Below are 25,393 nucleotides of genomic sequence, written 5' to 3'. Positions count from 1 at the left end.
AATGTAGGTTGCAGTAGTTACTCGGAGGTGAAGAAGCTTGCACGGGATAGAGTAGCATGGAGCGCTGCATCAATCCCGTCTCTGGACTGAAGACCACAACAGCAACATGTCCGTAATTATGATGGACTGTCGTTTACTTCAGGGACTTTGTTTCGATCTAGATCTTACAATGTTCTTTCAAATTCTTTTCACGTATCTACCATCTCATCTTCGTCTATTTGTTCTTCCCTTTCTCTAAAATTGTTTTAAAGTTCATTTCCTATGTAGATCCCCTCGATATGTTCCTTTCATCTTTCAGGTTTCCCTTTTTTGCTTAGTACTGCCTTATCATCAGAGCTCATGATATTCACACAGTGGTTTCTCTTTTCTACAGAGATCTGGTTAATCTTCCTGTGGGCGGGCTCTGTCTTTCACCTAGTTATACATGCTTCTACAGCGTTGCATTTGTCCTCTAATCATTCATGCTTAGCCATTTTCCGCCTCCTGTCCACTTTAGTTTCTTTCATTTGCTGCATTTTTATATTTGTTCTTTTCTTTAGCTAAATTCAGTATCTCCTGTGTTGTCCAAGGATTTCTACGAGAAACCGTGTTTTTATCTATTTGATCCTCTGATTCCTTCACTATTCCATCTTTCAACGCTACCCACATGTTTTCTACTGTGTTCTCTTCTGCTGTTTCAGTTAAACATTGGCTAATGCACTGTCTGAAACATTCAGCAAGTTCTGGTTCTTTCAATTTATCCAAGTCTTATCTTCAAAATTTCCTATTTTTTTTACTTTCTTCTGTTTTAACTGTTAGTTCATAACCAATTAATTATGGTCAGAGTCCACACCTGCCACGGGGAAAAATCTTGTTGACATGGCTGTGCTTTACCGTAATATAATTACACTGAAACCTTCCAGTGCTCCAGGTCTCTGCCACTTGTGCATGTTTCTTACGTGATTCTTAAGACAGATGTTAGCAGTGATTAAATAATGCTCTGTACAAACGGGTTCATCTTTCATTCCTTTCCTGCAGTCTATATTCTCCTACCATTTTTCCTTCCCTTCCTTTTCCTACTACCGAATTCCAATCCCCCACCACAATTCAGTTTTCCTCTCGCTTAGCTATCTGAAGTATTTCTTTTAAGTCACCATGCATTCTCTTCATCACCCATGGACCTAGTTTTCACACGAAATCGTACTACTGTGGTGGACGTTAGCTTCGGGTCTGTCTTCGTTACAATTATTAATTCACTACGCTGTTCAAAGTAGGTTACCTCTATTCCTATTGACTTACTTCGTATTTGACCTCCTAAAGTATTACTACTGTTTGATTTTGTATGTATAATCCTGTACTCGTTTGATCACAAGTCCTGTATTCTGCCACTGCTGTTCACTAATTTCCACTATATCTAACTTGAATTTGTCCATTTCTATTTTTACATTTTCTGACCTTCCTCCCAGAAAAGGGATGTAACCTTCGACGCTCCGAACCATTAGAATGGTCGTTTTGCTTTTCCTGATTATGATATCCTCCTGAGGGGTGTCCCTGCCCAGAGATCTGAATGGTGTACTGCTTGTATTTTACGTCCTAAATATTTTATCCAAGAGAATGTCATTATCATTTAACTGTACAGAAGAGGTGCATGCCTTCGGGAAAAATAATAGCTGTAGTTTCGGTTGCCTTCAGCCATTTGCAGTGCCAGCACAACAAGGCCATATTGGCTGATGTTGCAGGGTCGGATCAGTCAAGCATTCAGACTGTTGCCCCTTCAACTACCGACAAGGCTGCCGCCCCTCTTCAGGAACCACACATTTATCTGGCATCTGCATAGATTCCCCTTCGTTGTGGATGCACTTACAGTACAGCTATATGCACCATTGAAGAACTCAATCCACTCCACCTCGGCTATGTCCATGGCGCGTGGGTGGAGCCCCCGCCCCGCCCCCCCCCCCTATTTGTCTACATACTAGTAATATTTTTTTTCGTTGTCTAAGAAATTATAATAAGCGAATTATATGTCATCATTTCCAGCATCCACTTACCAATAAGGTATTGCACTGGCCAAACGCCAATGACAGGTTAATGTATGTCATTTTGTAATATGTCTTTTCAGTGCTGTGTATTCAGTGACTTGTCCTCAGGCCGTGCATTAGTCATTATTCTGAACTGAGCTGCATCGAAGGGCATATCCACATACTAGGACATAAAGGTTTTACTAGGTAAGTTTCTTGCTGTTGGTTTCGTTGGTTTCTCTATACATATCATTGCGTCCGCTGGCTCGCCGAGTGCGTAGGAAATTAACTGTTGAAAGGATTGTGGAAATCTAGCAACTCAAATTACGAAATGAAGCAACATGTCTGAACTTTAAACGTTTGTATTCTGAAACTTTTCACGCATTGTAATGACACAATTCGAACAAACAATTCGAAGAATGTCTATTTACGGCAGCTTCACACAAAGTCTTGACCACCATTTACAACTTCCCGCCAAGTCTATACACGATAAAGAAGAACAGAGATACTATACAAAGCAAAAAGTTTACTACTTTGTCGGAGATAGTCACTCGTACATATTTAGCAAAATTTTATAGAATCAGATTTACAACATTTTATGTTAAAACTTCAAGAAAGTTATGGTAGTATGGAATATAAATATTTAAGCATGAAACAATTTTTACAGACATAGTTTTTATATGAACTCTTCTCTTTTGTAAACGAAGATATTGATATCTGCTGGTACCGTAGGGTTCATAATGCGTTATGGGCTTCATTATATGAAAATTCCTAGTACCCCTATCATCATTGTAAAGTTCTTTTAAACTTTACAATTACGTTGAATGAATGTCTGTCTGATCTGTGGAACGGGTACTGAACTCGAAATATCGTGTAGCGTGTTGTAACTACAAGTGGCATGCTTAGTGTGTGTTATTGTTAGCAAAACTTTACACGAACTGATTGGGCAATACAACTCCCAATACCAATAAGGAAATACAGTCACAGCAAAATACATTCAGCCCCTTAGGCACTGAATCATCTGGTCCTGATCAAAACTGATAACTTTGGTTCCTGTGCACATAAGAAATAAATAAAATTGTCTTATCTCTAAAGCAGCAACGGAGTAACGCAATATATTCTGGTCTCTCATGGAAAACAAAAATATACTAGCTACAGGCTCAGCAGTGTGCAATGCTGGCCATAATATTTTGTAATGCACATGGAATTCTTTTGGCTGATAAACGAGAACATTTAAGAAAATCCAACTTCTTTAAAAAAATATGACCTGGACATAAAGGTGGTAGTAATTATGGTAAATTACTAACACTGAGTTGTTTTAGCAAAATTATACTGCAAGTTAAGTTTGTCTTTTCAAAAATATCAGACAATTGAAGTTACATTACTAACAATTGATTCACAAAAAATGAGATTTAAACAGCAAGTATTATCTAACGTCACTAATACAATATAAATGCAAAATCGTAAAATTACTCATAGCACCGTTAACAAATCTTAGAAACATTACAAAGTGAAATATCTATCTAGTGTTTTCATCAAAACAGTTTACATACATTATGGGGTTACTCAACAATTACAAATTATCAGCCAGCTCATCTATACTAAAGTGCTGGCAAAAACAGAAATGATAATTATTTAACATCTTTACCTTGGTTGCATGAAGACTTCTGCTTCCATATTCAACAATATTTACATACCTAAATTAATCTAACACTTTGTGGCTTCACACAGCACACCACAAAAACTGCCTACTCCATCGTCTTTCCCTCACAGACAGCTATACCTACAATTGAGCGCCAAGCGCTCTCTTACTCCAAAGCAATATCTCTGGGTCTGCGATCTTACACAAATGTGCCCCAGTATACACAAATGTGCCCCAGTATACTCCTTTCACAATCCTCTAGCGGGGTTTAACAAATTTGACACTTATTTGGAAATACCTTGTACAACAAATGTGTGGTAAATTTATCTAACTGTATAACATCATTAAATTGTAAAGAATTGATAGCGCTCAGGTGCACTAGTATAAATCATAATCTGGTTATTTTATGAGTAAACTGTCTCATAAACAAGATTGCTGACAAGTAAATCATGTAAAGCAAAATTAGTATACAATCCTAAACGTCAATATAATGGTATAGGATTGGGCAAGGGAAAGGAAGAGTCATGGCTGAAGCCTATGAACATGTTGAACTGACTGCATCATAAAGTTCATTTATTTTTCTTTTTTGCGGGTTCAGCATCTTAGTAGTGACCAATGTGCATTGCATTCAGTGTACCAAGACAGCTGAACTCCATATTATTTTTCTCACTCATGTGCAGAGATACAAGATGAACTTTGCAACAAATTACCAACAACTATAGTTGGCAATTATCATAGTGTCAGTAATGTGATGACCAGCATCATCACTGCTCTTCATGGTAGAGATTCTTCTGAGATCCAAACGAGATATATAGTCACTTATGTTGAAGTACGAATACCAATAATAAATTGCTCCCATACCATGAACAGAGCTAGGAGACTGGATAATGGAAGGTACAAAAAGTAGCAAAGGTAAGGTAGTGGAACATGACCATTTCTACCTATGTCAACATCGAGTAATCTATCTGATCAGAAAAAGTTCAGCATCCTACTGAAATTACAGACCAGATGAAGCAACAATGATTTACATTGGAGCGAATAGGCAAAAATGAAAGTGAATTCTGAATAAGACAACATCAGTAAGTGTGGCATCAGGCTGCCAAATAGACATAGAATAACCTAACATGGCAGCAAACAAGAGTGGTTCATAACATTATACTGTGGCTCTCAGTGGCCTTGTATATGCAATATTGTGATATAATTACATAAGAAAACCTAACAGTAAAATCAAGAATTGAATGGCTCCAGGTGGCCTTGTACTTGGAATACATGCAAATATTAATAACTAAAACAATTGCAGAGACAATATCAATGAGAGGCTCAAAGTGGCCTTTCTAGATGCATAAATGCTGATCTTAGTAGCTACAAAATGTTTGGGGCTCCAAGTGGCCTAGTAAATGAAATACATGCAACTCTTAACATCTAAAGCAATTGACTAGGAAATATCAATCAGAGGCTCCAAGTGGACTTTTTAGGTACATAAATGTTGATCTCAGTAGCTAAAAAAGTTTTACATAAATTATATTTGTGGCTCAAAGTGATCTAGTTTTACATGAAGTAAATGCTGACCTTAATAATTAAAAATGTGACAGAAAACATTTTTTGGCTCAAGGTAACCTAGTTTTACATAGTATAAACATCAAAGCTGAGAAAATATCATAAAATATAATTAACTATAACTTTATATGGAACTCAAGGCCTATGCATAATTTATAATGAGAATATGAAACTCGGCATGGCTTTTGCAAGAACAAAGTGCATAAATAGCAGTATTACATAAAAGTACGGCTCTGTATGGCCTGTATGAATACATATTAGACAAATAGAATCATAGAATCGAAGTATGGTACCTTGTGAGTAAAGACACAATATTTGCAGGTTGTGTAGTGCCCTCGGGGCTTCATAAACTTCAGTCTAGTAAATGGTCTATATATCTAACAATGTGCATAGCTACAGGGAAGGATACGGGAATGATTGATAAGGGCAATGCCCTTTTTCTGTAAAGAAAATAATTAAGAGTCAATTGTCATGAGTCAAGAACTGCTATGGCCACAGCAAAGAAAAAAATGTGATTACAGTATATGCAAGCATAAAGACAGGAGTACAAAATGCAACACAGCTTACTGACAAGATAAATGTAACATATCACATTAAATCAGGAGATAAATATGCGAAGATGAGGGTGAATTGCAGAAATAGTGGAACCTGGAAATTTGATTATTTACCTGGAAAGAAAAGGCAGTCATACACGCTAAGATAAGAAGGTAGTATCATATGCAATCTCATAAGGAATGGTGAAAAATGTTTTCAGGTACAACTGTGACAGTCTCCCATCAACTCCTCCAGTCATGTGGCACAAGGTTAGACAGATTTTCCTAGAAAGGACACAACATACACAAAATACATATTAGCATCATACAATATCATTATAGAAAAATCAACAACATATCAATATAATCTTCATTATTGGAGTGCAGTTCAGGGCATGAACACTCATTGAATATCAATATGCCAGCATTACTTAGAAAAATTGGTGCATTTCATGGCACGAACACTCATTAAATATTTTAATAATTTTAATAATACTCTTATACCTAACACAAAATGCAGAGAAAAAATATCGTTAATCCTAAATCTTTATAGGCAATCTGCCTAATTTACCTAGTACTTTAACAGGAAAATGGTCACAAAAACATGCAAGAAACAGTGTGAGAAGTGTCAATAGTGTTAAGCATTCCATATAAGCTGCTACGTAATGCTTTCTGTGTACTGCATTTCCTGCACTTCCATGTGCTTTTGTTTATGAGAATAATGTCTCGTTTGGATGCAATGAGACTGAGATACATTGGTTCTGCAAAATATACAAAATGCATGTTGTTGTTGTGGTCTTCACTCCTGAGACTGGTTTGATGCAGCTCTCCATGCTAATCTATCCTGTGCAAGCTCCTTCATCTCCCAGTACCTACTGCAACCTACATCCTTCTGAATCTGCTTAGTGTATTCATCTCTTGGTCTCCCTCTATGATTTTTACCCTCCACGCTGCCCTCCAATGCTAAATTTGTGATCCCTTGATGCCTCAGGACATGTCCTACCAACCGATCCCTTCTTTTTGTCAAGTTGTGCCACAAACTTCTCTTCTCCCCAATCCTATTCAATACCTCCTCATTAGTTACGTGACCTACCCACCTAATCTTCAACATTCTTCTGTAGCACCACATTTCGAAAGCTTCTATTCTCTTCTTGTCCAAACTATTTATTGTCCATGTTTCACTTCCATACATGGCTACACTCCATACAAATACTTTCAGAAACGACTTCCTGACACTTATATCTATACTCGATGTTAACAAATTTCTCTTCTTCAGAAACGCTTTCCTTGTCATTGCCAGTCTACATTTTATATCCTCTCTACTTCGACCATCCTCAGTTATTTTGCTCCCCAAATAGCAAAACTCCTTTACTACTTTAAGTGTCTCATTTCTTTATCTAATTCCCTCAGCAGCACCCGACTTAATTCGACTACATTCCATTATCCTCGTTTCGCTTTTGTTGATGCTCATTTTATATCCTCCTTTCAAGACACTGTCCATTCCGTTCAACTGCTCTTCCAAGTCCTTTGCTGTCTCTGACAGAACTACAATGTCATCGGCGAACCTCAAAGTTTTTATTTCTTCTCCCTGGATTTTAATACCCACTCCAAATTTTTCTTTTGTTTCCTTTACTGCTTGCGCAATATACAGATTGAATAACATCGGGGAGAAGCTACAACCCTGTCTCACTCCCTTCCCAACCACTGCTTCCCTCTCATGCCCCTCGACTCTTATAACTGCCATCTGGTTTCTGTACAAATTGTAAATAGCCTTTCGCTCAATGTATTTTATTCCTGCCACCTTTAGAATTTGAAAGAGGGTATTTAAGTCAACATTGTCAAAAGTTTTCTCTAAGTCTACAAATGCTAGAAACATAGGTTTTCCTTTCCTTAATCATTCTTCTAAGGTAAGTCGTAGGGTCAGTATTGCCTCACGTGTTCCAACATTTCTACGGAATCCAAACTGATTTTCCCCGAGGTCGGCTTCTACCTTTTTTTCCAGTCGTCTGTAAATAATTCGCGTTAGTATTTTGCAGTTGTGACTTATTAAACTGATAGTTCGGTAATTTTCACATCTGTCAACACCGGTTTTGTTTGGGATTGGAATTATTATATTCTTCTTGAAGTCTGAGGGTATTTCGCCTGTCTCGTACATCTTGCTCACCAGATGGTAGAGTTTTGTCAGGACTGGCTCTCCCAAGGCCGTCAGTAGTTCTAATGGAATGTTGTCTACTCCCGGGGCCTTGTTTCGACTCAGGTCTTTCAGTGCTCTGTCAAACTCTTCACGCAGTATCGTATCTCCCATTTCATCTTCATCTACATCGTCTTCCATTTCCATAACATTGCCCTCAAGTACATCGCCCTTGTATAGACCCTCTATATACTCCGTCCACCTTTCTGCTTTCCCTTCTTTGCTTAGAACTGGGTTTCCATCTGAGCTCTTGATATTCATACAAGTGGCTCTCTTTTCTCCAAAGGTCTCTTTAATTTTCCTGTAGGCAGTATCTATCTTACCCCTAGTGAAATAAGCCTCTACATCCTTACATTTGTCCTCTAGCCATCCCTGCTTAGCCATTTTGCACTTCCTGTCGATCTCATTTTTGAGACGTTTGTATTCCTTTTTGCCTGCTTCATTTACTGCATTTTTATATTTTCTCCTTTCATCAATTAAATTCAATATTTCTTCTGTTACCCAAGGATTTCTACTAGCCCTCGTCTTTTTACCTACTTGATCCTCTGCTGCCTTCACTACTTCATCCCTCAGAGCTACCCAATCTTCTTCTACTGTATTTCTTTCCCCCATTCCTGTCAATTGTTCCCTTATGCTGTCCCTGAAACTCTGTACAACCTCTGGTTCTATCAGTTTATCCAGGTCCCATCTCTTTAAATTCCCACTTTTTTGCAATTTCTTCAGTTTTAATCTACAGTTCACAACCAATTGATTGTGGTCAGAGTTCACATCTGCCCCTGGAAATGTCCTAAAATTTAAACCTGGTTCCTAAATCTCTGTCTTACCATTATATAATCTATCTGATACCTTTTAGTATCTCCAGGATTCTTCCATGTATACAACCTTCTTTTATGATTCTTGAACCAAGTGTTAACTATGATTAAGTTATGCTCTGTGCAAAATTCTACCAGACGGCTTCCTCTTTCATTTCCATATTCACCTACTATGTTTCCTTCTCTCCCTTTTCCTACTGTCGAATTCCAGTCACCCATGACTATTAAATTTTCGTCTCCCTTCACTACCTGAATAATTTCTTTTATCTCATCATACATTTCTTCAATTTCTTCGTCATCTGCCGAGCTAGTTGGCATATAAACTTGTACTACTGTAGTAGGCATGGGCTTCGTATCTATCTTGGTCACTATAATACGTTCACTATGCTGTTTGTAGTAGCTTACCCGCACTCCTATTTTTTTATTCATCATTAGACCTACTCCTGCATTACCCCTATCTGTCTTTGTATTTATAACCCTGTATTCACCTGACCAGAAGTCTTGTTCCTCCTGCCACCGAACTTCACTAATTCCACTATATCCAACTTTAACCTATCCATTTCCCTTTTTAAATTTTCTAACCTACCTGCCCGATTAAGGGATCTGAGATTGCACGCTCCGATCCGTAGAATGGCAGTTTTCTTTCTCCTGATAACGACGTCCTCTTGAGTAGTCCCCGCCTGGAGATCCGAATGGGGGACTATTTTACCTCCGGAATATTTTACCCAAGAGGACGCCATCATCATTTAACCATACTGTAAAGCTGCATGCCCTCGGGAAAAATTACGGCTGTAGTTTCCCCTTGCTTTCAGCCGTTCGCAGTACCACAACAGCAAGGCCGTTTTGGTTAGTGTTACAATGCCAGATCAGTCAATAATCCAGACTGTTGCCCCTGCAACTACTGAAAAGGCTGCTGCCCCTCTTCAGGAACCACACGTTTGTCTGGCCTCTCATCAGATACCTCTCCGTTGTGGTTGCACCTACGGTACGGCTATCTGTATCGTTGAGGCACGCAAGCCTCCCCACCAACGGCAAGGTCCATGGTTCATGGGGGGGAGGACAAAATGCATGAGTATATGCAATGGACATGAGTTACAGGATACATTGATTTCTTAAATCTGTGTAGTTGGAAGCAAGTAAATTACACATCATCAAGTACAAGAGATATCTGGTAAAATAGAGCACAAGACTAGGCATAAATGAAACATGGCAACATTATACATTACAAACAGGGACTAACCTAACAAATGTAATAATAATTCATCACATAATAGTACAACACGAAGGATTCGACTACAAACAAAAATGGTTCAAATGGCTCTGAGCACTATGGGACTCAACTGCTGAGGTCATTAGTCCCCTAGAACTTAGAACTAGTTAAACCTAACTAACCTAAGGACATCACAAACATCCATGCCCGAGGCAGGATTCGAACCTGCGACCGTAGCGGTCTTGCGGTTCCAGACTGCAGCGCCGTTAACCGCACGGCCACTTCGGCCGGCCCGACTACAAACATTTTCTATCTGTAAAGAAATTCAAGATATTTACAAATAATCGCATAGACTGCACCCCCTTGAGTGGGTGCAGCAATTTTCATTTTTGCTGCCACCAAACTGGCCTGTCACACACAAGGTCGAATTTATCTGCAGCTTTTTAGAGGGAGAACCTTCAATGCGTATGAGACCCACAGCTAGGCAATGTCACTCTGTCGAAGAGTTTCAAAATGATTTTCTATCTGAGTATTGGTAGGAAACGACTCAGCGAGACATTAAAGACCAGCTAATTAGTTTACCCAATTCTGAACACTCCACTTTTCCAGCTATCACCCAGTTTTTTCAGTATATGGTCCAACAAAACCAATACCTGACCGAACCGTAGTCAATCTGCGCTCATACAATTATGCATCTCAAAACTTCCACGTTCATTACGAGTTTCCCTTCTCACTGAACAGCAAAAGGAAAGTATTTCAGCATTAATACAATTATTAGAAATTCTGCAATCGGACTACTCATTTGTCAATAAGAACTTTAATAACGGCAATCAAGGAAATAACATACCATAACAAGAGAAATAAAAGATTTGATACCGATAACGATTTCTATGGACATGCTAATAAAAGACAAGATTTATATAACCAGTGTATTCAGCAGCAGCAACAATATCAGAATTTAGGCGCCAACAATCACAATTTCCAGCCGCTATTTTTGCCGCAATCGCAGCAGATCGGAAATATTCAACAATACGGTCTACAAGCCCAACCAAAGGTCACTGTGCCATCGCCCAGCTTTGAAAGTACAGCCCAGCCTAGTAATTGTATGCAAACGCAAAGGAATAACTTCTCCCACAGAAATCAGTGGTCGCAGTCCCATCGAAACAATCAACGGCAAAGAAAATTTCACAACAAGCATGAAGGAAATAATTAACAATTTAAACGTAATTTTAGCAACCACAACTGTCATCAAAATCAGCCTCAGCAGTCTCAGTTCATTCCTACTGAACCTAATGTACATATCCATCCACCGCGGCATTCTGCAGACCAAACCAACCATATAGTACATATAGTTGAACCATCACAGCAATCTTCTGCCACCAATAAGCCCACTAGTAACGCATGACTAGGAACTACCGACTCTGTTCAATCGGAAAACGCACATTGTTATTCTGCTACTCATGATACCGTTCAGCAAAACGTCATAACTTTCGACGGCGTTAGGGACACACTATTACAGGAGAGACACCAGACTCAAAAGAATATTTCTCATCCCATAGTTGACATTAAAATTGGCTTGTATTTATTTTCTGCAGTGATCGACTCTGCTTCAGCTGTAACGGTGATAAATGAAGCAACATTTCAAAAATGTAACGCCAACAGTACATGTCCTACTTTCCCACTTGGTAAAACGAAAGTTCGAGGCGCAGTCTCCAACAAGGGAGTAGATGTGAAACTGCAAACCCACCTATCTTTTATACTTGCTGATCACACATTTCATGCTAATTTCTGGATCGTTCCTCTCTTAACAACCGACGCCATCCTTCGAATGGATTTCCTTGTTGAACATGACGCTGTTATCAACATTAAGAAGTCATTGCTCACTTTGAACAACCAGCTCTCATCTGTTAGAATATTTTTTCAGCTGAGGAGCAAGACATTAACAGAGTAGAGGCCATTTCAGCATCTAAGAATACTAATTGGCATACAACATTTTGTTACAGGCGCGTATTTCCGTAGTAACAATATCTCTGATGAATTTGACCACGACGTTGTGCAGACGATCAACAATAACATAAATGAATGTAAAGTTTCGACCGCCGATGAGCGACAACAGGTGCTGGATATTCTTTTATAGCACTCTGAAGTACTTAACAATGTACCAGGAACCACGTACAGTTTTGTTTACGAATTCCAATTAGAACATGATACATTTAAAGCAAAACATTATTCCATTCCGTTCATCTATAAAGACAAAGTCAAGCAAGAACGGTAGGCTATGTTAGATCAAGGTATCATTGAACCAGCTGTTAGTCAATATACTGTATTAACCTCATCACACTGTTAATAAGAAAGATGGCTCACTTCATCTTGTTTTTGATTAACGTCAGATCAACGAAATCATCATTACTGAAACCGATCGTCCGCAAACGCTGGAAGAGCTCTTGCAAAAATTTCACGGAACGTCACTCTATTCTACTCTGGACCTAAAACATGGATTCTGGCTAATTCAACTGCATCCTTATTGCAGAAAATACATTTGTTTCCTTTGTTTCGGTAACTGCTATCACTTTTGTAAATTACCTGTTGGTTTAACAATTAGCTCCGCTGCTTTCATCCGTGCGGTGAATACTGTTCTTCCAAATGAATTAAAAGACCGAATCACCACTTACATTGATGACATTCTAATTGCAGTAACTTCTTGGTCGGAACATAATTCTGTCCTTCGCATGCTATTGCAAACTTTTCTTACAGAAAGTGTTACCGTGAACCTTAGTAAATCTCATTTTGGCAAGATTTCAATTAAATTTCTAGGTCACGTAATTTCGGCAGACGGCATCACGCCCGATCCCGACAAATTGCAAGTCATCCGTGACATTACAATTCCGTATACCAAAAAACAACTTCGCAGATTCCTCGGTTTGATCAATTTTTTTTCGCCGTTTCATACACCATTCTCCACTAGATACCCCTACATTGTGTCATGTTACTGGTAAAAATACTATCTGGTCGTGGGACGACCAAGCACAGTCCGAGTTTCTCAATCTGAAAAAGGATTTGCTTAACGCTCCACTTCTATCACATTCTGAGCCAACAAACAATTTTTCGATTGGTACAGACAGCTCTAAGACTGTTCTTGGTGCCCATGTATTTCAACTGTTCAGAAGAACATCGCGTTTGCTAGTCGCATCCTCGCATCGGCTGAAAGAAATTATTCTATCACTGAACTCGAAACATTGTGTGTTGTTTGGGCTTTCACTAAATTTAGTCATTTTCTATACGGCAGACACACAACAGTATACGCAGATCACAGAGCTATTTAATTCCTTTTGTCAGCTAAATTCAAACATGACAGACTTAGTCATTGCAAACTTTATATGCAGGAATTTGATTTTAGGATTGTCCTCATCCCAGGAACCCAGAATACTGTAGCAGATACACTTTCCCACTCACTGTGCAATAACCAGCAAGAAATCGCTGCTAATTTCAGCATTCTGTACACAGGTAGCTTTTGAAAATTTTATTTCAGCATCATTAAAATACAGCACCAGAGAGCAGAGCAAAGACGACGTTTGGAAAGAGATCAAACTTCTGTGGTTTGACACGAGCCAGGCAACAATCAGAGCTTACTGCACCGTGCACAATAGCATTGTTTCTCCGCGCTCGCCTTGACAGCGATAATTGGACTCTCTGCATACCTGAAAAACTTGTCAATAAATTAATCTGGTATACACACTTGAGCTACGCCCATTATGGTACTCGCAAATGCTTTTTGATTCTACGGCAGAACTGTTATTTCACAAATATCGAAAAGCGTATGCGACGAGTCTTAGTGACTTGCAAAATTTGTCAAAAAGCTAAATCTTCTACAGTATCTCACATTGCCCCTCTCTACCCCATTGTGTCCATGAGATTAAGACATATGGCAGCTGTTGATCTACTTGGATCCATACCAGGAACTAATAAAGGTCTCTGTTACATTTTTGTAGCTGTAGAACTAACTTCGAAATTTGTATCTTTCACTCCGTTATGAAAAGCCACTGCTAGAACTGTTTCTAATGCTTTTACTAAACAAAATTTGCCTCATGTTGGACATGTTCAAGGTAGTCTCCAACAATGGACCGGAATTTCGATCAGTAATATGGAAACGCACTCTGCAAGCTAGAAATATTACACCCATTTTTATTTCCAGATACCATGCTTCTTCCAACCCATCAGAGCGCATCATGAAAGATATTGGAAAACTTTTTCGTATCTACTGCCACAAAAAACATATTATGACAAGCTCATTTTAGATTCAATTCTACACCAAACGACTCTACCATGCGTTCGCCGTATCTTGTGTTGAAAAATATAGATCCACCTAACAAAATTCATGAAATTGTTTCTTCAAACGTCAGCAAAAACAGGTGAGTAAGCTCCAGGACAAAAAGTATTGATACACACTCATTACCTAGCCAACAGAGGAAAACGTCGTTACAGTTAATTTCAACTTTTAAAATCTGGACCCTTTAGGAAATGTAATATTCTCCATCCCAATGTGATTCGTGTTGAAACTTTACAGATGAGGAAATCGCGAGGCAATCATCACATCAGGAACGTCAAGCACTTCATAGAATAACTTTTGCTTTGGTTCATTTCATGTAGCTAGGTAGAAATTTGATGATCACATACCACAATTGTTTATTTTTTGCCGTTCAGCTTGGTATAAATATTTTTTTGCTATTCTTCAGGAACTACGCTAACTGCCAATTTTTTTGCAGATGTACGTATTTATATTGCCAGCTTTTATATATGCTTATTCTGATTTGCATATGAGTGTACAGAATAATACGGCAAAACACAGATTTTTTTACCTGATACATTTCCCACGCTTATATAAATTCTATTGGTGCCTTGTTTCCACATTTCCTCGATTATCTAGCATTTCAGTAGTTGGCGATGTGCCCAGTAGGGAGAATTTTCAGGTCGGTTCTCTTACCGTAAGTACAGGTCTTGCACTGTTTTCTGTTTCAACATGCGTGTGCGTGAAAACAAGAACTGAAAGAAAACATTTATGTTGGACATGTGTCCTATGGGTCACATCCCTTGGATGGTCTAAGCACTGCGAACGGTAATTAAAACATTTTTTTCATAATAAGCATTTGTGTCTTTCTTGTATATAGCCTCTATATATCTTACGTTCATTTATTTCTGTTGCTATTTTGTCTTTACTGATACAATGAAATGTGCCATTTTTTATGACATTATGCTACTCCACTTTGCCATTATTGCACACCCTATGCAAGATAGCAGGCCTTACTTCGAAGTTCCATCACAAGCTGTTGTATTCGAGGTTGTGCACCGAAGAGGAACCTATGAAAAAGATTGAATTCGTTTTTAAATACGTGTCATCAGTTACCTATAGGTGCTAAGCAAACACATATAAATGAATTTTTCGTCCAGTTAGCTCTTTTCTGTGTAAATGGCATAGAAATCTTCAAGATTTCGTTGTTATAATTTTAATATATTACAAGACTGTAATCTTTCTCCATTTGTTTCCAGATCTTTGCCGTTTCATCTTACCCAGCAACTCGTTTCGAGTTTTCAACGATTTTTCCTCACTGGTGAGTAACTCAACAATGAATCCTTGTTATTAATGATAGTGTTAGCTACGCCTGTGTATGCCCTGAACTTCACCAACATCTCGTAGAAGTATCGTGTCAGCAGTGCGACATGAACACATTGCTTGAGCTTCGAGTCGAACCATGCGTGACGCTGTCTGTAATTGACTTGTGGCTAGCTGTCATCACGCAAATTCATTACCTCGAAGCAGGGTCTCCCTTGATAGTCTTCGGTAAATGTGCTGCATTCTCGTCTTCTACAGATACATACTCTCATATATTAACATAAATTACATCACATGGTCCCGACCGGGTTGGAGAATTTCTCTGCTCGAGGGCTGGGTGTTGTTGTCCTCAACCTCCATTTCATCCTCATCACCGGCGCGCAAGTCGCCCAGTGTGGCGTCGACTGAAATAAGACTTGCACTTGGCGGCCGAACTTCCCCGGATGAGGCCTCCCAGTGAACGATGCCATACACTCACTTCCATTTTTATTATGTAAGTTTATTATTTTTTACTGCTCTTTCAGAAAGGAAATGAATGTCTTATTACTCGTAGAATACTTGCTGTATTGACTGAAAGTAGTAAGCTGATAGTATGTGGCGGACCAGGATTCAAACCCAGTCCTTTTGCGAGTGCAGTGCAACCAATTAACGCGTAAAGTCGATCTACCGAACAGTTTAAACAACTTAACAGGTCCAGTCATATCTCATAGCAATGAGCAGCGTATGCTCTGGGTGCGCTGTTTGTGAGATGCTAAACTTAGCAAGTTGACAGAGGTTCTACGAGGATTGCCCAGAAAGTAATGAACCGCATTTTTGTTCTTCAGCAATTCTTTATTGAACATAATGAGAATCACACACATGAAGGAATGATGTTTTATCTACACACCCTATTTTTTCACGTAATCTCCATCCCGTTCTACGGCCTTCCCCCAGAGCGAAACAAGGGTGTGTACGCCCTGTCGGTACTAATCCTTGTCTTGATGCCGGAGCCAGTGCTTCACTGTGTGAATCACCACCTCCTCGTCCTCAAAATGTCTTCCACGAATGGCATCCTTTAATGGCAAATGACAACATGAACTTGCTGCAACATGTCAGGTGTGACAGCTGTGGATGGTCTCCTCGACTGCTGCAAATCGTGAAGCTCTGCCGAACCCCCTTCTGATGACGTCACCCTCCGTGCCCAGCGACTAACTGTACTTCTGTCGACAGGAGATGCTCCATAGACTTTGCACAAGCGTTTGTGAATATTCCCCACAGTGTCTGTCCCTGCAGTGAGAAATTCAATGACGACGCTTTGCTTGTAACATACATCACCTACAGACGCCATTTCGAAACTGTCCTGCAGCTAACGTAAGCTACGCTATCTGTCGGAAAAGACGGAAACTTGGCGCCCTAACTCAGAAGACTTCATATGATACATACGTAACGTTTAGCATCCGTAGCATTGTTTTCAGCTGAGAAAAAAACTGCCGTGCATTACTTTCTGGGCAATCCTCGTAATCAAACCTTTGCTTTTAGTGGTCATATATTAGCCGTAAATTTGTTTGCGAAGGATTTGCCCTTAGTATATTACTCTTTTGTTGCGTAAGTTATTTGTCAAATTAATTACCAGCCAGTGTCGTCCTTAAACTCCCCTGCGGGGGAAGGAGATTTTTTTTTTTTTTACTTTATTGTCATTTTAAAGCCTATACAATAGGCAGGCTGGCAGCAGCACACTACGCTGCTCTTCAGCCAAAGAAGACATAAGCAGCAAAAACATGAGAAAAACATAAAAGTTACAAAATGGTGGGCGATAAAACAGGAGACACAGAGAGACAAACACGGAGCCGTTCACACTCGACGATAAAAACCACACTGCAAACTATTGAGACGACGCACAAACACCGAAGAAGACGATGGCACTGGTGAACAATGGAGTGTGACGGTGAACACTGAACACTAAACACGACGGCACACACGAGACACTGATGGCGGCGATCTCCGGCGCGCGAAAGTCCACGTAGCGTGTGCGAGTCCGGGGACCTGCCAAGAGGGGAACAGGGGTGAGGTGGGGGAGAGGGGAGAAAAGGATTGCCAATGGCGGAGGGGACGGGGCAGGAAGGAGAGGGACAGGGGAGGGGAGGCCCGGGGGAGGAGGGGAGAGAAAAGGAGGAGGGAGGGAAAAAAGGGAGAGAAGGGAGGGAGGGTGCCCTGAGGAGCAAGCACAGGAGGAGGGCGGGAGGATCAAAGTTGGTAGGAGGGGTAGATGGAGGGGAGGAGGGCATCATCAGGGAGGGGGAGCTGGCGGAAGCCACCTTGGGAGAGGGTGAGGAGGGTGGAGAGATGGAGACCGGGTGGGACATGGGAGTACAGGCGCGGCAGCGGGCGGGGGTGGGAGATGATCGGGGAGACGAGTGGGTGAGGAGGATCGAGTTTACGGGAGGTGTATAGGATTCATATCCGTTCGAGGAAGAGGAGGAGGTGGGGGAAGGGGATAAGATCATACAGGATCCGCGTGGGGGAGGGGAGACGGATGCGATAGGCAAGGCGGAGAGCATGGCGTTCGAGGATTTGGAGGGATTTATAAAAGGAAGGGGGGGCGGAGATCCAGGCTGGATGGGCGTAACAGAGGATAGGGCGGATGAGGGACTTATAGGTGTGGAGGATGGTGGAGGGGTCCAGACCCCACGTGCGGCCGGATAGGAGCTTGAGGAGGCGGAGTCGGGAACGTGCCTTGGCTTGGATTGTCTGGAGATGGGGAGTCCAGGAGAGGCGACGGTCGAGGGTGACGCCAAGGTACTTAAGGGTGGGGGTGAGAGCGATGGGACGGCCATAAACAGTGAGATAGAAATCAAGGAGGCGGAAGGAAGGGGTGGTTTTGCCTACAATGATCGCCTGGGTTTTGGAAGGATTGACCTTGAGCAACCACTGGTTGCACCAAGAGGTGAACCGGTCAAGATGGGATTGGAGAAGGCGTTGGGAGCGTTGCAGGGTGGGGGCAAGGGCAAGGAAGGCGGTGTCATCGGCAAACTGGAGAAGGTGGACGGGGGGTGACGGCGGGGGCATGTCCGCCGTGTACAACAAGTACAGAAGGGGGGAGAGGACGGAGCCTTGGGGCACACCGGCGGAGGGGAAAAAGGTGTAGGAATCGGTGTTATGGATGGTGACATGGGAAGGACGGCGGGAGAGGAAGGAACCGATCAGACGAACGTAGTTAATGGGAAGGGCGAAGGTTTGGAGCTTGAAGAGGAGACCGGAATGCCATACGCGGTCATATGCGCGTTCGAGGTCAAGAGAGAGGAAGATTGCGGAGCGACGGGAATTGAGCTGGTCGGAAAGGAGATGAGTGAGGTGAAGGAGGAGATCGTCGGAAGAGAAGGACGGCCGAAAGCCACACTGGGTAATAGGGAGGAGGCGGTGCTGGCGGAGATGCTGGTGGATGCGGCGGGTGAGGATAGATTCCAGGACCTTGCTGAAGACCGAGGTAAGGCTGATGGGACGGTAGGAGGAGACGGCGGACGGCGGTTTGCCAGGTTTGAGGAACATGAGGATACGGGAGGTTTTCCACAGGTCGGGGTAGTAACCGGTGGACAGGACTACATTGTAGAGCCTGGCCAGGGTGGAGAGAAAAGAGACAGGAGCTTCACGAAGGTGACGGTAGGTGACACGATCGTGACCAGGAGCGGTGTTGCGTTTGGTGCGGAGTGTAGTAATGAGATCCTGTGTAGTGATGGGGGCATTAAGTTCCGTATGTGGAATGTTGTCCAAGTACTGGAAACCAGGAGCAAGGGGAGGGACAGAGGTGTCAGTTCGATCGCGGATATCTGGGAAGAGGGAGTAATCGAACTGGGGATCATCAGGGATGGAAAACACATCGGACAGGTAGGAGGCAAAGTGATTGGCCTTACTAAGGGCGTCAGGGAAGGGGTGATCATCGTGGAGAAGAGGATAGTAGGGGGAGGGCTTAGTTCCGGTAAGGCGACGGAAGGCGGTCCAGAACTTGGACGAGTTTATAGGGAGGGTAGCAGTTAAACGGGTGCATGTCTGTCGCCAGTCCCGGCGTTTCTTAGCCGCGAGCAAATTTCGAATGTGTCGCTGTAGTTGCCGGTGGCGTCGTAGGGTGTCTGGGTCACGCGTGTGGAGGAAGGCACGGTAGAGACGACGGGATTCACGGAGGAGGAGGACGGCCTGTGGTGGCAAGGTAGGACGGTGGGGGTGGATGGCAACAGTAGGGACGTGGGCCTCCACGGCCTCAGACAAGGTCTGCTGGAGAAAGGAGGCGGCATGGGAGACATCATCGGGACGGCGGTAGGTGAGAGGGTGGCTGTCGACCTGAGTGGAGAGGGTATCCCGGTAGGCATTCCAGTTGGCACGGGAATAGTCATGGATGTACTTGGGGGGAGGGTCATGACGAGGGTTGGGGCGGGGGCGACGACCGTCTGAAACGGTGAGGAGGACAGGGAGATGGTCACTACCAATAGGCTCCAGGACATCCACCGTAATGCGACCAAGGAGGTCGGGGGAGGAAAGAATAACATCGGGAGTGGAATTGGATTCGGGGCGGGTGTGCTGGGGGATGGGGATGAGGTCGCCTTGAAGGGAGGAGAGGAACCGATGCCACTGCCGTAACTGGGCAGCGGAGCGACTATGGATGTTGAGGTCTGCGGCGATCACATAGGAGGAGAAGGTACGGTCGATGTGGGAGAGGAAGTCGAAAGGAAGAGGGGCGTTGGGGCGGACATAGATGGTGGCACAGGTAATGGTAAGGCCGGGGAAGAAGAGACTAAGGATCAGGTGTTCGGTGGGGTCGGGAAGGAGAGGTTGGAGCCGAACGGGGATCTGGCGGTGGTGGCCAATGGCAACTCCGCCACGCGCAACTGGGAGGGGATTATCGGAGCGGTGGAGGAGATAGGGGGAGGTGTGGATGGAGTGGTGGGGTTGGAGGAAGGTTTCATTGAGGAGGAAGGCATCCACACGGTGGGTAGCAAGGGTGTGCAGGAAGAGGTTCTTGTTGGCGGGAAGGGAGCGGATATTGTTGAAAAGGATACGATGCTGTCGCGCCATGATAAGGATTTAGACGAGGGTGTCAAGGCGGGAGAAGGTGAAATGGGCCTGGTTATTGGAATAGGTGGCGTACATTTTAAGGTGGAATATGGAACGGGCGGCGAGGGAGATCTGTTGGAGGGTGTGGGGGCGCTGAAAGGGATGGACGTTTTGGAGGACAATCGTGAGGAACCTGATGATGTCCTCAGCAGTGGGGGGGGGGGACGAAGGGAATTGCCAGGAGGGGTGGGGGCGTCCAGGGGACGGACAGGTACGGTGAGTTCAGGGGTGGTGGGAGGGGGTCGGGCTTTACACTTTTGGGAGTAGGTAGGGTGGGGGAGGCTGCAGGTATTACAGGAGGGAGGGGATTGGAGGTTGGGGCACTGCCGGAGGAAGTGCGCTTGTCGACAATGCGGGCAGGTGGGGGCCTCGCGGCACTCGGCTGTTGTATGTGCATTGTAGCGCAGACATCTCTGGGAGCGCAGGGATTGAGGGGGGGAACGGGAGGGGTCTACCTTGTACCGCTGATTGAAGAGGAGGGCACCCTCCTTCAGGAGACGGTCAATGGAGGGGGCGTCCTCAGAGAACACCCGCATAAGGCGGGTGGGGCCGGTCGCGTTAAAAATGCGGCAGACTGCCCGCACCTCCAGGGTGGGATGGGCCTTCAGCTCCGCCAACACCTCCCCCTCCGTGATCGACGGACTAAGCCGAGTGATCACGGCGGTGAGGGTCGGCGGGCGACGCGGGGGTTGGGGTTGGCGGGTAGGAGATGGGGAGGGAGCAGGGGTGAGGGAGGCGTTAGGACCAAAACGGGTGATGGGGAGGCGGGAGAGGATGTCAGTATGGAGGGTTGGGCTGGGGGAGGAGATAAGAACAGAGGCCCGTCTGGGAGTAAGGAGAGATATGGGGGCGCCAGGGAAATGTTGGCGGAGGAGGAGGGAGAGATTCCGGGCCTCGAGGAAGGAAGGATCGGGACGGGACAGGAGATATTTGTAGAGACCGGGTGGGGAGGAGGAGGAGGAGGGAGCGGGGCCTGGTGGGGAGACGTCCATGGCATTTTGGGGTGGGGATGGGGGGCGGGGTGGAGCCTTTTTAGGAGCAGAGGAAGTGGGGGCGCCACTAGGGCGTTTGACAGCGGCAGATGGGCGGGTGGTGATAAGAGGGACGGGAACGACGGGGAGGTGGCGGGAAGGGGCAGGTCCCGGCACGGACGCAACAATCGGCGCCGGAGAGAATGACTGTGACGGTGCAGGCGAAGGTGTCAGTGATGGTGACGGCGACGATGATGGCGGTGGTGGTGGTGGTGGCGGCGGTGATGGCGATGGCGACGGGGAGAGCTGGGCGTGGGCAGTGGCCCGACGGGCCACCACCCGAGCCGGAGCTGCAGCGACAGGCTGGGGGAGTGGGGGGAAGGGATCAGAACGAGAGGAAGAAGCGGGAGAGGGGGCGACAAAGAGCGAGGGCGAAGGGATAGAGAGGAGGGGAGGGATGGAAGGAGGGGGGTGGGACTGGGCACACCAAGTGATAGTGGTGGAGGCGGCGGAAGGGGATGTATAGACGATGGCGGTGGTGGGAGTAGTGACGGTGGTGGTGGGGGCGGACATGACGACAGGAAGAAAAAACGCACAGCACGAAAAGGAAAGGACACAAACTGGGAAACGGCGACGACGCAGATGGACGAAGACCGGCGAAGACGCAGACGGACGCAGAGGGACGAAGACTGGCGAAGACGCAGACGGACGCAGAGGGACGAAGACCGGCGAAGACGCAGACGGACGCAGACCAGGGCGGACGGCGGCGGCGACGGCGGCGGCGGCGGCGGCGGCGAGCACCGGCAGGCGGCGACGGCGACGGCGGCGAGCACCGGCTGGCGGCGACGGCGACGGCGGCGGCGGCGGCGAACAGACGGACGGACGGACGGACGGACAGCAGGCGAGACGGACAGCGAGCAGGCAGGCAGGCAGGCAGGCAGGCAGGCACACGGACGGACGGACGGACGAACAGCTACAACAGTAAGCGGCGGGCTGACAGACAGACAGACAGACACAATCTTCGAAAGCGAAGATTCCAACCAGAGAGTAGCCCAGGCTTTGGAATCCGGCGCCTTCGACTGAGGGAATCCAACCCTCTGATGGGGGAAGGAGACTTGATCCTTCATTTAAATTAAAAGTGTCAGACATACCTGTGTCGAGTGCTGTCGAATTCGTTACCGCCTTTGTTATTTGTTGCTGGCGTTATTGAATGCCAACTGCTCGTCTCTTCTCTTTTAATTCTTCCCTCATCTCCACTGTGCTTTTTGGTGCAGTGGTCGTCGTTTGCTTCGTCGTTTGCTCGATATCCATACCCATGGTCAGGAGAGCTTACGCCCCCTGTTGATTCTCGTTTGTATTACTTCACGTCGGGGAAAGGCCTCCTCCCTCCCCGAATGGGCTACAGTCACTATTTATTGTACCACTATTTGTTCTGATTACGCAGAGTTTTGGTCCTGCTTTATTTATTTAACACACCCGACTTGTACATGTCCTAATAACTTTTTTCTTCGCAAAAAATTGGGAAATTAACTATTGCAACCCTGTTTACTCGGTTGCTAACCAAAGATCCAGACAATAAATACTACAGGCAGATTCTTTAATAGCATCATACGAAGTAATGAAAAATATATATGTATTAAAGTGACAATAAGTTGTAGGTCGAAAGACAATGAACTTTCATGTGTGTTTTATGTATATTTTTACATGAAAAGCAAGTAACTGACGAAATTGAAAGTAATGCATGACTGGACTGTCAGATAATTAAGCATCGGACACTGGTGAGTTAATTAAGAATTTTCTTGTGACAAAAGCGGGACTTTTCAGATTCAGTTAATGTGTTTTTTTTTTATGAAACAAAATAGCATTCATCTTAGACACACATTGTAAAACCAGGTGTAATCTAATTTTAGTTACGTAATTACGCGACAATTATTACAGTTCAGTGTTTTGGTGTGTTATAAATGCCTTCATCGTCATAGTATTAAGCAAACTGAAATCTAACTTTCATTTCCATTTACAGTCTTCCTCGATCAGTGCCCGAGTCTGATTACACATATTTGTTTCAGCAGCCACACACGATAACTAAAAATGAACTGGTACGCGAGTACGAAGTACTAGTGTGGCCATAATTCCTGTCACAGCCGACAATGAAGGGCAGTTTTGGACGAGAGTAGTGTCAAACTGAGGGAGGCAGCATATTGGAGCGGGTCACAGACTGTTTGGAGGGGCTGGCACACTAGTTCGTGAACAGAAAATGTAATGATTTATCACTAGACGTGATAATTGGAAGGAGGTAACAGCACATATCCAGGCCAGGGCGCCAGTGCAGGAATGCCGCACACGCCTGCGACTCTCGTTCCTTCAGCATTGGGACTGATTCACGTTAGGGTATGGCGTCTCATCGACGACGGGGTCATCAGACGCATAGGAGATAGAAATCAACTGTGTCCTTAAAGGTATCAACCCGGAATTTGCCTAAAGCAATTTAGGAAAACCACAGAAAACGTAAATCTGGGTGGACAGGAACTAAAATCCCAACCTCCCGAACGCGAGTCCAGTGTCTCAACTGTTCCGCCACCTCGCTCGGTCGAACTACAATAAGGACCGTTGCTCAGCTTCCATCGTATCGTGTCGACTCAATACAGTTGATTGCAATAATACGACTTCAATGCGTAGAGTGCTGGTTACGGAGACAAGTGACGCCCTTGAATCTGACAGACATCGTCGCAGCTGTACGTATTATTGTTAACATACCTTGCCCTAGCCAGGAATTAATAAAGATGCAATCTACAACGTCGACACTTCGGTGTTTATAATAAACTAACTTCGAACGGTTAGCACTAACAAAGCAACATTCCCTAGTGTTAGTAAACAATCTCCATGAAACTTGGCGGGTGTGTAAAGGGGGCAAAGCAGTGCAACACTTTTTTTATGCCCAATTTTACTTTTAAAGTGTATAACACACCACGCAAGGTAATTTGACAATTTACGTTCAGAGGGAATATCTTCGAAACGTTTTTCACATAAAAGTTGATATGTAACTAATGTTCTTAAAACTGTATAATCAAATTTTGTAATAATTTGAAACTTTGAAAATAGTCCGTCATCATTAATTAATTTTGAAACATGAAAAATTTTGTTAGAATACAAATTAAAGAAATTTCAAGAAGGTCCATGGTGATAAAGCTGGTTTCTGAAATACCATTTTCGTAAAATGAGCTGCACACAATGTCTGTCGGACTATTTTCAACGTGTAAATATGGTTCTCGGGCGAGACGTCGGATGCCGTTGTGAAAACTCCACAATATTTCGTCGGTACAACTGAGCGATATCTTCAGATGTGGCGAACACATAGTCAGTCAGCTGGGCCGACGAAATGTTGTGTTGTCTCAACATATGACGTACCGTCCGAGAACCATATTTACAAGTAGTCTGTCGAAAAAGCCTCAAGCAACTCTTTTTTTCAACATACCTAATTAAAATACTTATCATTCCTTACTAATCTAATTTTTATGTGACTTATTTGCTTTATATTTTTAATTCTTTTTTGACGTTTTACGTTCATGACTTATTTTTTAGGTTATCGTTTCTCATACGTGTATTTTGTTAGCTGAAAATAATAAGTAACTCATTATTAATAGAAAATAATTACAATAATGATAATCTGTAAGGAATGCTTACAATATTACGTTCTTTTACACCACGCACACAAAATGAACAAAATTCCTTCACGTAAGATACACGACAGAGAATCCAACATAAAGCAAAATTCAGTAGGATTTCAGATTGT

General features: G+C 43.7%; 1 protein-coding gene across 1 annotated transcript in view; it reads left to right on the top strand.

Moving 5' to 3' along the window:
- The window catches only part of LOC126260556 (organic cation transporter protein-like), a 667,093-nt gene that overhangs the window by 236,244 nt on the left and 405,456 nt on the right, over positions 1-25,393 (top strand). Inside the window, exon 2 of the mRNA XM_049957901.1 lies at positions 15,487-15,548. The gene's annotated coding sequence lies outside the window, so the exon portion shown is untranslated. The remainder of the gene's footprint in view (positions 1-15,486; positions 15,549-25,393) is intronic.

This window comes from Schistocerca nitens, chromosome 1, assembly GCF_023898315.1.
Source record: "Schistocerca nitens isolate TAMUIC-IGC-003100 chromosome 1, iqSchNite1.1, whole genome shotgun sequence".
NCBI lineage: Eukaryota > Metazoa > Arthropoda > Insecta > Orthoptera > Acrididae > Schistocerca > Schistocerca nitens.
This window is presented reverse-complemented; position numbering and strand designations above follow the sequence as displayed.